The sequence below is a fragment of the Desmodus rotundus genome, chromosome 4 (genome assembly GCF_022682495.2).
Source record: "Desmodus rotundus isolate HL8 chromosome 4, HLdesRot8A.1, whole genome shotgun sequence".
Classification (NCBI taxonomy): domain Eukaryota; kingdom Metazoa; phylum Chordata; class Mammalia; order Chiroptera; family Phyllostomidae; genus Desmodus; species Desmodus rotundus.
In genome coordinates, this window is record NC_071390.1 from 116,254,331 (window position 1) to 116,270,424 (window position 16,094).

At 41.5% G+C, this 16,094-nt stretch overlaps 1 protein-coding gene and 1 pseudogene across 1 annotated transcript in view; both read left to right on the forward strand.

The window, feature by feature from the left end:
• Positions 1-16,094, forward strand: part of FAM107B (family with sequence similarity 107 member B) — a 197,368-nt gene that overhangs the window by 39,707 nt on the left and 141,567 nt on the right. The window lies entirely within an intron of this gene.
• LOC112320257 (transmembrane emp24 domain-containing protein 10-like) overlaps positions 1-16,094 on the forward strand; it is a 38,158-nt pseudogene that overhangs the window by 2,066 nt on the left and 19,998 nt on the right.

Consider the following 16,094-nt stretch of genomic DNA (forward strand, 5'->3'; position numbering starts at 1 on the left):
TATAGTAGCCCAAACTGACAAGACAGGAGCTTTGATTTAACATAAAATCCAGTTTAAAAGATATTCTGTACTTCATAAACCCTGCTTTTTGAGGAGTAAATCTCAATCTTATTCACCTTCTCCCTCCCTCTTGCACCGTCTTTCAGTGTCTCCGATTTCAAGCAAAGTTCTAGCCTCTAGAATACCCAGCCAAGCTGCATTACCCAGCTCAACGAGGCTGGCTCTGCAGGGAGCTAGACATTGCTGAGGCCTGAGATTCTCGAGTCTTCCTTCCTGCAAGGCTCGTGGGTTTACAGACAGAAAGGCCCACCCAAAGGCATATGGCCCTCAGATGCTGTTGCTCTGCCTCCTCTGGAGCTGAGTTTATTTTCACAGAAATCTAAATCATATGTTTCTATTTCATTCATGCCAAATTCCTAACAATGTTGTTTCCTTGCAACCTTTTGAAGTTATGAGAGCTTTATGCATAGATTCCACAAATGTGTATTTCTGTGCTTTCATTCTCAAACCAGCTTTAGAAATGTCCATGCTTCGTTTTCGCACAGCCAGTGACCTCGGAAGAAAAGAGATTTACCAGTAAGTCTTTGTGTGTTTGAGGCCTGGGAACTTCTCTATTCCCCAGATGTGCATGAGCTTCTGTGATCGCATTTCCTCCTTAGCCTTCTTCCTGTCCTCCCTGCTGCCCAGCTCCTGGGAATCTGCTTCAAGACTGAGGACTGTTTTTTTTCCTGTTGGGAGGATTCTGGTCCGAGCTTCTGATCCTAGAGAATACTCTTCTCCTGAAAATGGAAGGTGAGCACATGCTCCAGAGAATTTCTAGAGTTGATCCAAAAGTTCACAGTGTTCTACTAGTGTCATACTAGTAGATAAATTATCTGAATATATGGAATATCTGCAAAACGAGGCTAGCAGCTTTCTCTGAGTGCCTTGAGGCTAGGGACTGTATCTTACTAACCTTTATTCTACTACAGTCCAACAGTGCCTGGCATGTTGTAGGTACTCGATGTTTAAGGAATATACAGATGGCTACTCAGTAGATAAGGGAGATATGTGTAAACATATGACTATATATACATATTCATGTAAGTGCTCATCTATTAATATTTTTTATTGTTCAAATACAGTTGTCTCCATTTTCACCCCACCCCCACCCTCCAACCCCACCCACCCCTGCTTCCCACCCACAAGCCTGCACCCTTTTGCTTTGTCCGTGTGCCCTTTATACATGTTCCTTGATGGCCCTTCCCCTCTTTTCCCCTCTTAGCCTTCTCCCTGCTCCTCTCTGGTTACTGTCAGTTTCTTCTTTATTTCTCTTAAATTTACATAGCCTGATAAACTGGGGTTCTAAAGTAAATCAAGGTGGATATTTTTTCACTACTTAGGGAAAGAAAAAGACTTTACCCCGTTATAATGGTGCTATAGTCTGAATGTTTGTGTTCACCAAAATCCATATATTGAAACCTAATGCCCAAGGAGATGGGTTTAGGGGGTGGAGCCTTTTGGGAGGTGATCAGGTGATGAGGTAAAGCCTTTGTGAATGGGATTAGAGACCTCACAGAGCTAGCTCATCCCTTCCACTATGGGAGGACACAGCGAGAAGTCTGCAGCCTGGCAGATGGCCCCCACCCAACCCAACCATGCTGGTACCCTGATCTCAGATTTCCAGCCTCCATACTGTAAGAAATAAATTTTTGTTGTTTATAAGCCACCCAGTCTGGGATAATTTGCTCTACAGCAGCCCAGAGAGACTAAGACAAATGCTTACCATAAAATCAACCCAAGTTATATAAATATTTGGAGTTTGTCAAAGTGAGAAAAGCCAAACTAGTTTAGAGCAGTGATTTTCAACATTTTCATCTCATGGCACACATAAACTAATTACTAAGACCCTGCGGCACACCAAAAAATACATTTTTTGCCGATCTGACAAAAAATAGGTATAATTTTGATTCATTCACATCAGATGGCTATTGTTGTGTTGTCTGTCATCACTTTTAACTGACAATCTCAGGGAAAAGAGGTCGATGCCCCTGACTAAATAGTCAGGTATTGCGTGTTTTAAAACTCCTGTGGCGCACTGGCTGGAAATCACTGAGTTAGAGTAATGCTAGCTGCTTAAACAAATGCTGAACTTCAGAAGTTTAACATGGCGGAATCTATTTCTAAGTCATAGTACTGATAGGTGGAGATCAGGACAGCAGCTTCCTGCCTACAGTGTTCAGGGACCCAGGGTGGTGGAGGCTTTGCTGTCTTCAATTCCCTGGGATTTATTTCTAGTCCAGCCAAGAAGAAATACGAGCATGGAGGTACCCCACAAAATTTTATGAGCAGCCCAAGAAGTGGCATCACTTCTCTGGACACTCCTTTAGTGAACATGGTAACACCCAGCTGCACAGAATGTGGTCCCTGCCTGAGCAGCCACTTCCCAGTGAGAGCTCTACTTAGGGAAAGGGAACATTAATTTGGGGGGCAACTATCTGTCTCTGCCATAAAGAAACAAGAAAGTTTCAGCCCAAAATTGATGGTGACATAGAATGACAGCATTAAGAAATCAAGCAACAGGGCTTGGGAAGGGATTGTCCCCAGGGACATGTCTCCCTTCCCCCCAGCACCCCCAGCCCTGTAAACCGTGGAGCAGCAGGGAGTGCGAGCCCATCCTTCTGGGGGTTGTTGTATGTATGTGGGAGGAACGATTCCCTCTGGGATGTGAAAAGTATCTCATGCTCAATGTTTCTATTTAATAACATTGAGAAGAACTAAGTACATTAGTTTCTTTTTATTTTATTTCTAGGAATTTTTTAAGCTAGTGAAAATGTAGAGGATAAAGTTAAAATTTTATGGGTTTGAACTTTAAAAATGACTTTCAGTGATTCTATGTCTAAGTTGATCTTTAACACTACAGACTCAGATATGGTTAATAGTTGATCGAAGTGGTAGCTGGAAGTGGTAGTTGTTATGGTGGTCATTGGACTGTCACAAACTTCCTTTCTGCTTCCTAAATGGTCTCTTTTTTGTGCACAAATGTCAAGTAACCTGTAGAATATGAAATAGAAACTCAAAGCTCATAGGGTGGCTAAGTGTATTAGTAATAAAAATGATTAAAATAATGGTAGGAGCTAACTTACTGTGTACTTGCCAAGTGTCAGGAAGGAACTTAAGTACTTTATTTATATAGATAGACTATTTGTATCTTCACAAGTACAGTACGCAGGATCATTTTACAGGTGGGATAACTAAGGTACAGAGAAATTCAGTAATTTGCTGTAGGTTACAAAGTAAAAAAGCACAACCCCACTCCCACCTATTTCCCACAAATGACTGAGGGAGGCCCACTCGTGCCAACTGCTATGGGATAACAGGGGTGGGGGGAAGGCTCAAGCAACAACAGACATCTGGCATGAGTAAAATACACATTTTGTTTTACCACATAACATTTTTCATTGTTTGCTTTTTAGATTTTGGTACCACGTGTGCTTTATACATTATGGAATATCCTAAATACCTTTCCCAGCAATTTAACTGCTTTGTTCCGTCTGAGGGAATGAGCTAGTTAGTGGGAAGTAGCTGTTTGCTGTCGTTGCTATGGAGATAAAAGAAATTCATTCAGAGCAGCAGGGACTGAAAGATCTATGGGTTAGGCCGGGGCACAAAACTGTATTTCTTTAATGGCAAAAACACTGTGAAAAACTAAAAATAGAAGGGAACTTCATCAACCTGATAAAGAGCATCTATGAAAAACTCACAACTAGCATCATACTTAGTGGCGAGTGACTGAAAGCTTTTGCCCTAAGATCAGGAACGCGACAAAGATGTCTGCCCTTGCCACGTCTATTGAACATTGTATCGGAGCTTCTAGTCCAGACAAGTAGGCCAGAGAAAGAAATAAAAGACATCCGATTGGAAAGGAGTAAGTAAAACTATCTCTGTTGCAGATCATATGATATTGTGTACAGAAAATCCTAAGGAATCCCTTAATAAACTATTGAAACCAATGAACAAGATCAGCAAGGCTGCCGGATACAACAGACTGTGTAATAGTAAGTTGTATTTCTATACACTGGCATCAAAACTCCACACATGAAATTAAGAATATAATTCCATATAATACTATTAAAAAAGAAGAAAATACTTAAGAATAAATTTAGCTCGGGGCATAATACTTGTACACTGGAAACTATAAAATATCATTAAAAGAAACTAAAGAAGACCTAAATAAATGGAAAGATATCTTATATTCATGGATTGGGAGAATTAATATTGTTAAGATGTCAATATTTTTTCACACTGGTCTATGGATTCAACACAATCCCTATAAAAATCTCAGCCCCTTTGTTTGCAAAAATTGACAAACTGATCTTAAAATTTATATGAAAATTAATGGACCCAGAACAACAAAAAATGATCTTTAAAAAATGAAAGGTTAATGGACTCATATTTCCTGATTTCAAAATCTTGAATCAAGACAGGCCAGAACTGGCATAAGGAGACATAAACATCTATGGAATAAATTAATAGTTTAGAAATAAACACGTACATTTATGGCCAATTGATTTTTGACAAAGATTCCCAGAAAATTCAAGAGGCAAAGAATAATTATTTGAACAAATGGTGCTGGGACAAATGGATAGTCACATGCAAAGGATGAAGTTGAACCTCTACCTCACACTGCATACAAAAATTAACCCCAAGTAGATCAAAGACCTAAATGTAGTAGCAAGATTATAAAACTCATAGAAGAAAAAGAAGTAAATTTTCATGGCCTTGGATACAGCAATGGCTTCTTACAGATCTGACACCGTAAAAGAAAAATAGATAATTTGATATTATCAAGATTAAAAATTTTTATACTTCAAAAGACTCCATGAAGAAGTTGAAAATACAACCCATAGGCCAGGAGAAAATATTTGCAAATTGTATATCTGATAAGGTATGCAATTACATATTCTTTTAATATTCTGGACTTGTATCCAGAATATGTAAAGAACTTTTGATACTTAACAATACAAAGACAAAAAACCCAATTCATAAATGGACAAAGGATTTGACTAAATATTTCTCCAAGGAAGACGCAGAAATGGCCAAGAAACATCTTAAAGGATGCTTAATATATTAGTCATTAGGGAAATATAAATCAAAATCACAATATGATACCACTTCATAGCCACTAGAGTGGCTATAATAAAAAAAGACAGTAAGAAAGACACAGGTGTGGAAAACTGGGACTCTCATACACTGCTGGTGGGAATGTTAGATAGCAGAGCAGCTCTGTAAAACAGACTGGCAGTTCCTCAAAATGTTAAGTATAGATTGACCATATGATCTAGCAGTTCTATCCTTAGCTGTGTCTATATAAAAGCTGTACAGGAATGATGTTTGGATTGAATAATAATCCAAAGTGGAAACAACCCAAGTGTCTAACTGATGACTGGATGAGCAATATGTGGTATTGTTATACGATGGTATGTTATTTGGCAATAAGAAGGAATGAAGCCCTGGCTGGTGTGGCTCAGTGGATTGAGAGCCAGACTGTGAACCAAAGGATCGCCAGTTCAATTCCCAGTCAGGGCACATGCCTGGATTGTGGGCCAGATCCCTGGATGGAGGCGCATGAGAGGCAACCACACATTGATGTTTCTCTCCTTCTCTTTCTCCCTCCCTTCCCCTCTCTAAAAATAAATAAATAAATAAAATCTTTTTTAAAAGGTCAAGGTTTTTAAAAAAGAGAATGAAATACTAAGACATGCTACAACATGGATGGACTTTGAAATATGCCAAGTAAAAGAAGGCAGTCACAAAGACCACATATATTGTGTGATTTCATTTTTAGGAAACATGGAAAATAGACAAATCTATAAAGACAGAAAGTAGATTAATGTTTGTCAGGGGTTGGCGGAAAGGGAGGAATGGGGAGTGACTGCTAATGAGTGTCAGATTTTTCTTTTGAAAATGTCCTGGAATTAGTAGTAATATTTGCACAACTTTGTGAACACACTAAAAAACACTGATTATTCACTTAAAATTTTTTAAGTAAATTTTAAAAAGTATTTTCCTTTAAAACTATTAGATATTCCATAAGGGAGGGTAAAGGTGGTGTAAACAGTATTTGGCAGTGAATTCTAAGTCCTTTGGATTATTCTGTTCCTTAAAAAGCCTGAAGAGTACTCACACTTGTTTAGACAATGGTGTCTGGCAGAATTTTGAGGGAATCATTCAGTTTGTTATCACCTTCTCATATTCCCCACGTGGCCCCTCAGTTGATTGATGAACTGGCCTTCATAGGGCCCAATAACTTTTTGAATTTACTTTAATAAAACATCTTCTTATTAGGAATAAGAGTGGAAGTTGGGTGTTCTGGCAAAGTCAGAGAATCACCTACGTACTGAACAAATGCTAACTATAAAACTGATGGCAGGAATCACCTAGTTTAGTTATTTCATTTTTCAGAAAAAGAAACCAAAGTCCAAAGAGATTGTGACTTGCCCACAATCATAAACTAGTTAGAGGGAGTACCCCAACACAGGCCAAGATCTCCTTTCAGGTGAAGGCATCCCCTACTCCACTTTCTCTGTGGGTACCCAAACAGCTGGGCCCCAGTGAGGAAAACAGAGCCGGTACCATGGAGTCCAACAGGGGGAATTTAACACAAACGACCTGTGACGAAGTTGTAAGAGCTGGAAAGCCTACAGGGCATGGTGAGGCAACTCAGAGAGTAGCGACAGCTAGAAGCAGCTGCTGCTCTTGGGGCTGCAAGGACAGAAAAAAGAGATGGTGTGAGCAAGCCTGGGAGCTGGGGTCAGCCGCAGGAGTGCGTCCAGGGAAGAGAAGGTTGTTGTCAGGATCTACCACAAGGAGACATGGCCACTGTAGGGAATGATGCCTGAAGGAGAGGAACTGGGTGATAAATACTCTGGCTTCTTCCTTCCCCTCCACTTCCAAACTCCTCTGTGCCTCCCATTGGCCATCTGTAGCAGAAAGCCAGTGAGCAATGGAGCGTGGGAAATGTAGTGTCTGGGAGGAGCTACAGAGTGTGAATCTGAGATCAAATAGGCAAAGGATTTGTGTGGGTTCCCTGGAGGAAATTACTAACATTTTTGTATCTTTCATTTTCCATACAATATTCGCATTAATCGAAATAATATACATTGAAGTTAAGAACAATCTAACAATAGCCGGGGGGGGGGGGGGGGGGCGGGGCGGGGACAGTGGGAAGAGGGGATTACAGGAACTACTATAAAGGACACATGGACAAAACCAAGGGGGAGGGTGGAGGTGGGGGAGGGAGGTGGGTTCAGCTGGGGTGGGGTGGAGGGATGGGGAGAAAAGGCATACAACTGTAATTGAATAACAATAAAAATTTAAAAAATAAAAGAAAAAAAAAGAAATAATACAAATAAACTTCTTTTAGATTCTCAAGGAAAAAAACCATCATTGAAGGCAAAAAATTATTATGTTGCATCAGGACATTTATAAATACATTTATAATTTAATTTAAAATTGTTGATCTCTTCCCTGAGGACAGTCTAACAAAGTAGGCCGGAATTTTTATTGTAGAAAAAAGAAAATAGGGCCGAGACAGACTGTCTCTAACTGAACACCGAGGCCCCAGGCCCTGACCTAAGAGTGTGTCCTTGGGACAGGCTTCGTCCAGTGAACCGCAAATTACAGGAACTGCTATGAGGCCATCATCTGACTGTGAAGGTTCATCCCCTCCTATTGCTGGCGAAGTGCCATGGGATGACAAGGTGATGGGAGCCACAATGGACCCCAAGAAGACCTGAACTCTGGTCTTAGTTCTGCACAAACACGTACAGTATCAGAAATGTTGCTTCATCTTTTTGAGTCTCTCTTTCCTTATTTGTAGAACTGGAAATAAAAGTTTTGACTTTTCCCAACTCTCAAGGTTGTTGAGCATCAAAACCAATAATGGCTGCGGAAAGTGGGGAGGCAGATACAAACCAGGGTTAGCATCATCACTGATGTACCTCATCTACCGCAGTGATCTGAGCCACGAAGAGCAGTCTTGTTTTGCCGTATCCTACACCGCCTCTTTCACAAAAGCCAGGTAGCTTATGAATAGAGATGCATTTGTGCATTCAGGGGCAGGTGGAGAACCCATTAGGCCTACTGCAAGCTAGTCTTGCTGGGGGAGTTTTGACTTAAGGATGGTTGATTCCTTCTTGCTACTCATGAAATCATGCTATTACTGAACCTGTGAGGTTGGGGATTCATACATATTTCTCCTCCTGGTTTGGGCAAAGACCTCCCAAGAATTAAAAACAAAAACATGACCTGTCGTCAGCTGAAAAGTTCCCTCCAAACCCGTAAGACCCATATGGTTTCTCTGGGTTCTAAGCAGAACCCCTGACATTATGCAGAAGTGACAGAACAGTGCACGCCAACTGCTTAGCTGTCCGTCACTGAGGCTGTTCAGAGGGGGTTTTGCTGTCTTTCTGAGCTTTGGTTTGGAACTTAGCCAGGACTTCACAGCAGACCACATCCTTCCTGGCTTACCCAAAGGCATCTCAGTAATAATAATAATAACTGATGTATTTGGTACTCGCCACGTGCAAGTCACTTTAAACAGTTTATTGGCAACTTCATAAAATCCTGTGTAGTGGCAACATTATACCCATTCCATAGAGGAGAAGACTGAGGAGAGGTTAAACGATTTGCTTGAGGAGGAGCCAAGATTCAAGCCTATGACTAGCTGACAACAGAACCTGTGTCCTTTCCACCTCCCTGTACCACTGCCCGGCACCGCTGTGTGTCAGCTCGTTGCCGTTTTCTAGCTCCCTCTCCCTGAGCCAGCCTTAGTGACTGACTGCTGGTAAAAAGAATGTGATGGAAGGGTCTGTTACTTCTGAAAAGCACTGCAGCTTCCCACTTGTTCTTTCTCGTGGATTACGTGCTCTGGCAGAAGCCAGCTGCCATGTGAGGAGGACACTCAAGCAGCTCCGTGCAGAGGGCCACGTGAAAAGGACCTGGGCCTGCTGCCAACAACCAGCGAGGGACTACCCTGGGAGGGAGCCATCTTGGAGGTGACCCCGCAGCCTGGTCGTGCCTGTAGGTGACTGCGGTCTTGACCACAACCCAGGACAGACTCCAAGCCAGAACCACTCAGTGGGGGCAGGGTGACTTGCAAACACTGTGTGAGATCATGTTTGTTGTTGTTTTAAGCCAGCAAACTAGGGAATAATTTGTTTACACAGTCACAGATAACTAATACAACCTCCTAAATTGACGTGCTAATTTTCTGATGTTTTTCTACCCTAGTGAACTTTTCCTGTCTCTTTTAAAATTTATTTCCTGAGAAATCTCCTTGATTTTATCTTCATCTCTTTTAATTTTGGTTGTCATATTTATAATTTCTAATGTTCTTTCCTGTGCCGATTGTTTCTTTTTTCACATAACCTGTCATCATTATAAGGATCTTTTTTTTTAAATGTTAATGATTTTTAAAATATTTCTCCTCTGTCCTTTGTATCGTCTCTGATTCTTCTGAGTCCTTCCATTTGCTTCTCTCTCACCTGGGAAATTGTCCTCAAATGTCTGCTGACCCTTGCTGTCCATCCATATTCTAAAAAGAGGCAGTAAGTAGATAGGGGGCCAAACACTCCGTGATTGTCTTCGTGAGGTCTGGGTTACTGACTTCACGAGAGAACACGGGAGGATCACCACTTTCTCACTGTAAACGTCCCAACAGCAGTATCTAACACACTTTTCTCTGGTTTAAGTATTTAAAGAACGGTCCTCCAACCTTCTGCCTTGAGGGTGACCTGGCTATATGGTGAATATAGTGGTTTGAAAATTAAGCACAGCACTACCCAGAGGGAGAAGTGTGGTTTATTTTCCACCATTGATCCAAGCCTGCTTTGCTACTATTGTTGTAGGGAGAAAATGAAAATCCTCTCAGTTTTTTCCAGGTTAAGGAGTCCTAATCAGGTAGGTTTCTTTGGACAAATGTTCAGTTTTCAGGGCCCCTTCCTCAGCACCTTCCTGAGAATGGGTCTGGATTTCCGGGAGGAGGAGTAGCAGTGTTGGCTCCCTGTGCTGCCATCTGCACCCTCGCTGCCCTCAAATGGAGATTGGCATGTCTGGATTTGTCCTGGGACTGCTGTCTGCTGAGGTGTGACAGTCTCTTCTGGCATTTTTGAGCCACTATGTGGCTCTATTACTGGACTTTATTGTAGTAGCCATTTATATTTTGTTTTGAAGTCCCAGCATGCTGTCATCTCTGTGTCCTGAGCTAAGGCCACAAGCTCACCCATCGTGTGCCTCACTCAGTCTGTGCCCATACTGAGTGAGGCGCACAGAGAGACCTATGAAGTTCCTGAGCCAACAGAGACCCTGAGGGTCCAGCTTCATGGCCCCAGGGTTCCTCAATGACCCCTTCCCACCACCAATCCTGAGCTAGCAGCGCTCCAACCCCATGCGGGACATGGCTGTATAAGAACCTTCTCCCAGATGCTTGCAGGAGCCATCGTACTAGGCAACCAGGAACCATAAGTTCTGTTTTTATTAACCCATTTAACATGCCGTTCTAGAGTTCTGGTGCAGAACAGGGAAAGCCAAATACCAGCACCTGCCAATTTCCCCCAACTCAGCTCCCCACCCTTTTCCCTCTTCTCCAGAAATGGCAAGAGATTTGCATTATTTCATCCTACTCACAGACTTTCCCTGTTTCACAAATTCTTCCCACCCTAGGAGGCATTCCCTCCCCACAACCTGTGGGGCAGGAATGAGGAATGTTACAAGGAAACTTTTTGAAGAGTAGTCCCCTGTCACATATTTTCAAAATGTTTTCTGTGTAACATTATCCGTGCTGTAAAATGAACATCCTTATGGATGAAGCTTTGCTGATATTTAGGAAATTGCTGGGCCAAGGGCCATGAACAATAGGGAGGCTTTGGTGCATATGGTCAATTGTTAAGAAGGAGTAACAGAATAACCCATTATCTGCCACTGCAACAACGTGGTTAACTGAATCTGCTTAGCCAGAGACAGCACGAATTTGAGTGAGATTCCAAACCTGTACCTAGAACAAAGTGAGCAAGGAGTTCAGTCTCAGGAGCGGGGGGCTGTCAGGGCCACCCTGAGGCTCAGTAGCCAAGACAGGGGCTACAGCAGAAACCCCGAAGTTTAGGAACGGAAGTGCAAGGAAACAAGAAGCCCTGAAGTGAAAGGTGGGCACATTTTCAGTCTTAGTCACCACGAAGAAAAGTGCCAGAAACTACAGCCCAAAGTGACTATGATTTTTTTCCCTGAAAATAAAACCTCCCTGCATACTTTCAAGAAAGAGAACTTAAGGAGAAAAAAAAAAATACACTTCTTGTCTGAAGCTTTGACCATTTTGTCTCTTAAACCTTTTCCCAACGATGGCTTCTGTAAATCCTTAAGTCCCAGACTCTCTATACCAATGGTCTTGGCTTCCAGTAAGTCACCCCTAGTTTGGTAACTTCCTAAAATAGCAATAAACCTGCACTTTTCTTAAGTGATGCTGATGGGATAGGGTTGAAAATTCTGTCTTCGTAAACTTGCTCTTTGGCAAGAAGCTGTGAATGTAAGCCTCCGACTACCTCAGGGAGACCCACGTGCACCTCTGGACACCAATCAAGTCAGAACCTCTGGAGTGGCGCCGAGGCATTGGCATTTTTAAATATCTATCTATCTATTTATCTATCAATCAATCTTTAAATTAATAATTTTTTTGCAGCAGTGTTAGGTTTACAGAAAAATTGAGTGGAAAATCCAAACAGTTCCCATATACTACCTGCTCCCTCCCCAAAGTTTCCCCTATTATCAATACCTTACACTGGTGTGATACACTTGTTAACAATTGATGAGCCAACATTGACATGTCATTGTTAACTAAAATCCATAGTTTACATTAGGATTTACTCTCTGCGTTGTATATTTTAATGGGTTTTGATAAAGGCGTGATGACATATATCCATCAATACAGTGTCTTACAGCATAGCTTCAGTGCTCTAAACATCCCTGTGCTTTACCTGTTTCTCCTTCCCACCCTCATCCCCTGGTCATTTTACCATCTTCACAGTGTTGCCCTTTCCAGAATGCTTCATTGTTGGTATCATAGACTATGTAGCTTTTTCAAATTACCTTCTTTCACTTAGCTACATGTATGAGTGTTTAAGGTTCTTCTATGTCTTTTCATGGCTCGGTAGCTCATTTCTTTTTACATCTGAATATAATATCCCACTGTCTGGATATGCCACAATTTGTTTATCCGTTCACTTTTGAAAGCCTCTTTGTTGCTTCCAAGTTTTAGCAATTCTTAATGAAACTACTATGAACATTCATGTGCAGGCTTCTATGAAGACACACGTTTGCAGTTTATTTGAGTAGATGCTGAGGAGCACAACTGCTGGGTCATATGGTAAGAGTTATGTCTAATTTTGTAAGAAACTGCCAAATTGTCTTCCAAAGTGGCTGTACCATTTTTCATTCCCACTAATATGAGAGTTCTTATTGTACCACATCCCTGTCAGCATTTGGTGTTGTCAGTGTTTTGGATTTTAGCCATTCTGATAGGTGTATGAGGTCTGTCCAGAAGACGTCCTGCCATGTAATGTGGAAAATAGAGACATTTATTGAAGAAGATACAAGATACCAGAAACAGTACATAGGACAATGACACCTCAGTCCCCTTCAAAGTAGGCATCTTTGGACCTCACACAGTTCTCCCAATCACCATCAGCTGCCTCAATGTATTTTCCTGAATCTCATCAATGGTCTGAAATCTCCTCCCTTTCAAAAGTGATTTTAGTTTTGGGAAAAGTCAGAAGTCATAGGGTGCCAAATCTGGGCTTTGCAGGGGGGCTGAGTCATCTGGGTGATTTGATGTTTCACCAAAACCTCCGCCTAGACATGATGTACCAGCCAGTGCATTGTCGTGACAAAGCTGCCAATCACCAGTTGCCTGTAGCTGTGGCCTTTGGAATCAACCAAATAGTTTCTGCAGAGGAATGTTCAAGCTTAACACAAAATTTGATGCAGGTTCGTTGCTGTACTTACTCAGTCATTTTGAATACAACAACCACACAGTACACATGCTCACTCAACGGTGTCTACCAGTCCCACTGACTAGTACAGTGAAGTCCTCGTTGTTCATGCATGTGTGTTCCAGTGCACTCTCCTTGGCTGCCAGGTTACAAGATGTTGCACAATGTCCTTGTTATATTAACAATGGTGGGACTTTTTCTGGGCAGACCTTCATATAGCGGTACTGAATTGTTATTTTAATTTTCAATTCCCTAATAATATATGATGCTAAGTATCTTCTCATATGCTATTTTATCATCAATATGTCTTTAGTGAGATTTCTGCTCAGATATTTTGTCCATTTTTACATTGTTTTTTTGTTGTTGTTGAGTTAGGAGTTCTCTGTATATTCTGAATACAAGTCCTTTATCATATATCTGTTTTGCAAATATTTTCTCGCAACCTATTGCTTATCTTTTCATTCTCTTAACAGTGACTTTTTCAGATTAGGCATTTTTAACTTTAATAAAGTCCAACTTCCCATTTTTTTCTTCAAATACACTGCCAGGGCTGAGATCCAATGACCAAAGAAAATAATAAATATGGTCTGGCTGCATTTTTATTTCTCCATCGATCTCAAGGATGTTTCCCTGGGAAATTCAGCTCCACAGATCATGAAAAAAGGGGGAGATAATCCTGTCATATCCTTTCTGCAGATGTCCGTAGAAATGCACGTGAAGCATGGGAAAGGGAAATGGTCACATTGACCTGGAGTTCAAGCCTCCTATGGCAGAGAGAAGGGGCAATCACACGAAGTGACAGCAAGATGGGGAGTGGAAGGGCAAGTGTGGGGACAACGAGTCGTGGCTGTGCTGTTTGCCAGCGATGTGAGGGGCTGAAGACTCTCCCATTAATAGCCATTAACATGGGTTGTGCTTTTCACAGCCTGACCTGAATTTGCCTTATTATTTTTCTTCATAAACTTGCTTTCTCTTCCACAAGATGAGATTTGTTGAGAGACGAATGATGTCTTTCTAATTACCTTTTTGAATATCCAAAATATATGAGTATTTCACTATTAATAAATATAGAGTGAGGGTAGGGAACCATGAGCATAAATGGCAAAAGTAAAGTGACTTTAACGGAATGAAGAATAGAAAAGGAGTATAAATACTTGGGCCCTCCTACCTACAGCAGTAATGTCTCCTTAAAGTACCCCTGCAGCCACAGCTCTCGGAGGGGAGCGGAACATTTGTCTCTCGAGAGACTAGAGTTTGCCGAGTTACAATATTGGCCCATGGAGGCAGGAGTGGGTTCACCCTTTCTTAGTCTTGGGGACAGCCTACCAGTGATCTTTATTACTTTTATCCTGGTTCTAGTAGACATCTCTGGGAGGTACCTGGAAGCAAACTCTCTGCGCTGCTGCAAGCGATGATCCTCTGAGCCAGAGGTCCCGTCGCTCTGTGTCCTTGAGGAGAATCTCATTGTGGGAGCAGTTAGGAGAAGCAGATGAAAAGTGGTTATGAGAGCTTTTCAACTCACTTAAGAGGTGGCTGCAACAGAATCAGAGCTAGACCATTTAAATCATCTTTACCCCTTCTTAATGCGGTAAAATACACACAACATAAAATTACTGTTTAAACCATTCTTATGTGTACAGTTCAGTGACGTTAATTACACTCCCATTGTTGTGCAACCACGACCGTCATCCATCTGCAGATGGATGCACACCGAACTGAAACTCTGTTCCCATCAAACACTAACTCCCCATTTCACTCCCTCCCCCAATTCCTGGTGACCGCCGTTCTCCTTTCTGTCTCTACGAGTTTGCCTGCTCCCGTGGAATCATACAGTGAAACCCTCCCTTTGTCTCTGACTTACTGCACTTAACAAATGTCTACAAGGTTGGTCCACGTTGTAGTCATATCAGAATTTCATCCCTTTTAAAGGCTGAATAATAATCCCAAGTGTCTGTACGCATATGCATCTTTTCATATGTGAATAATGATACTATTAGCACGGGTCGGCAAATGTTTGTTTCAATCCCTGCTTTCAGTTCTTTTAGGTATATATTAGAAGTAGTATTGCCGGGTCATATAGTAATTCTATGTTTAGGTTTGAGGAACTGCTGTATCGTTTTCCACAGTGGCTGCACCATTTTACGTTACCACAATGCACATCCACACCAACTCTTGTTTTGTTTTTGTTTTTCTTCTAAGTTCTAGCCATCCCAATGAGTGTGAAGTGAAATCTCAGTGTGGTTTGATTTGCATTTCCTTAATGATTAATGATAGTGAGCACCTTTTCACATGCTTATTGGAGATTTGTATATATTTTTTGGAGAAATATCTATTCAAGTTCTTTGCCCATTTTTGAATCAGGTTGTTAGTTTTTGTTGTCGTCTTTGAGTTGTGAGTTGTCGGAGTTCTTTATGTATTCTTGATATTAACCCCTTATCGGATACACGATCTGTAACCATCTTTCTTCCATTCTGTGAGTTGTACTCTGTCTTGATTTTCCCTCAGATACACCCAGCTTAATGTTTAGCCACCCCAGCTGGGCCAGATGTCCCCTCTACTTTTTCCTGATTTTGTCAGGGACCTGTCTCTGGGCAGACCCATCTTTTTGAGGAAGGGCTGTAACCTCTCAACATTTTTAGTGTAAACAGTAGAGAATCATTTGTTAGTGGATTCTCCTATGACTTCTAGTACCTGGTGAGCTATCAGTTCAAACCTGTTCCTTTTTGTTTGGATGATTCATTTATTGTATTTATTTTGCATAGCAATTGGCCCCCACTTTTACTCTTAGCCTCTTAGAATATTTAGACATGTAAGAGAAAATAAAGTGATTGAATTCTTCCTTTCAAGCCTTCAAACCCTTAAGTCCTGATTCAGCGGGGTGGACCTCATTCAATCATCTAACAGTCTTTGAGACCCACACATAGTAGCCACGTGGATGTGCTGTCTCCAAGCACAGAAGAGTGACTCCTACCCATCTAAAAATGGCATCGTAATTGTTGCTTCTCTCTAGAGGCAGGTTACACAGAATGTACAGGGTTTACTTAGTACCTGCTGGAAAGAGAATTTAGTTTT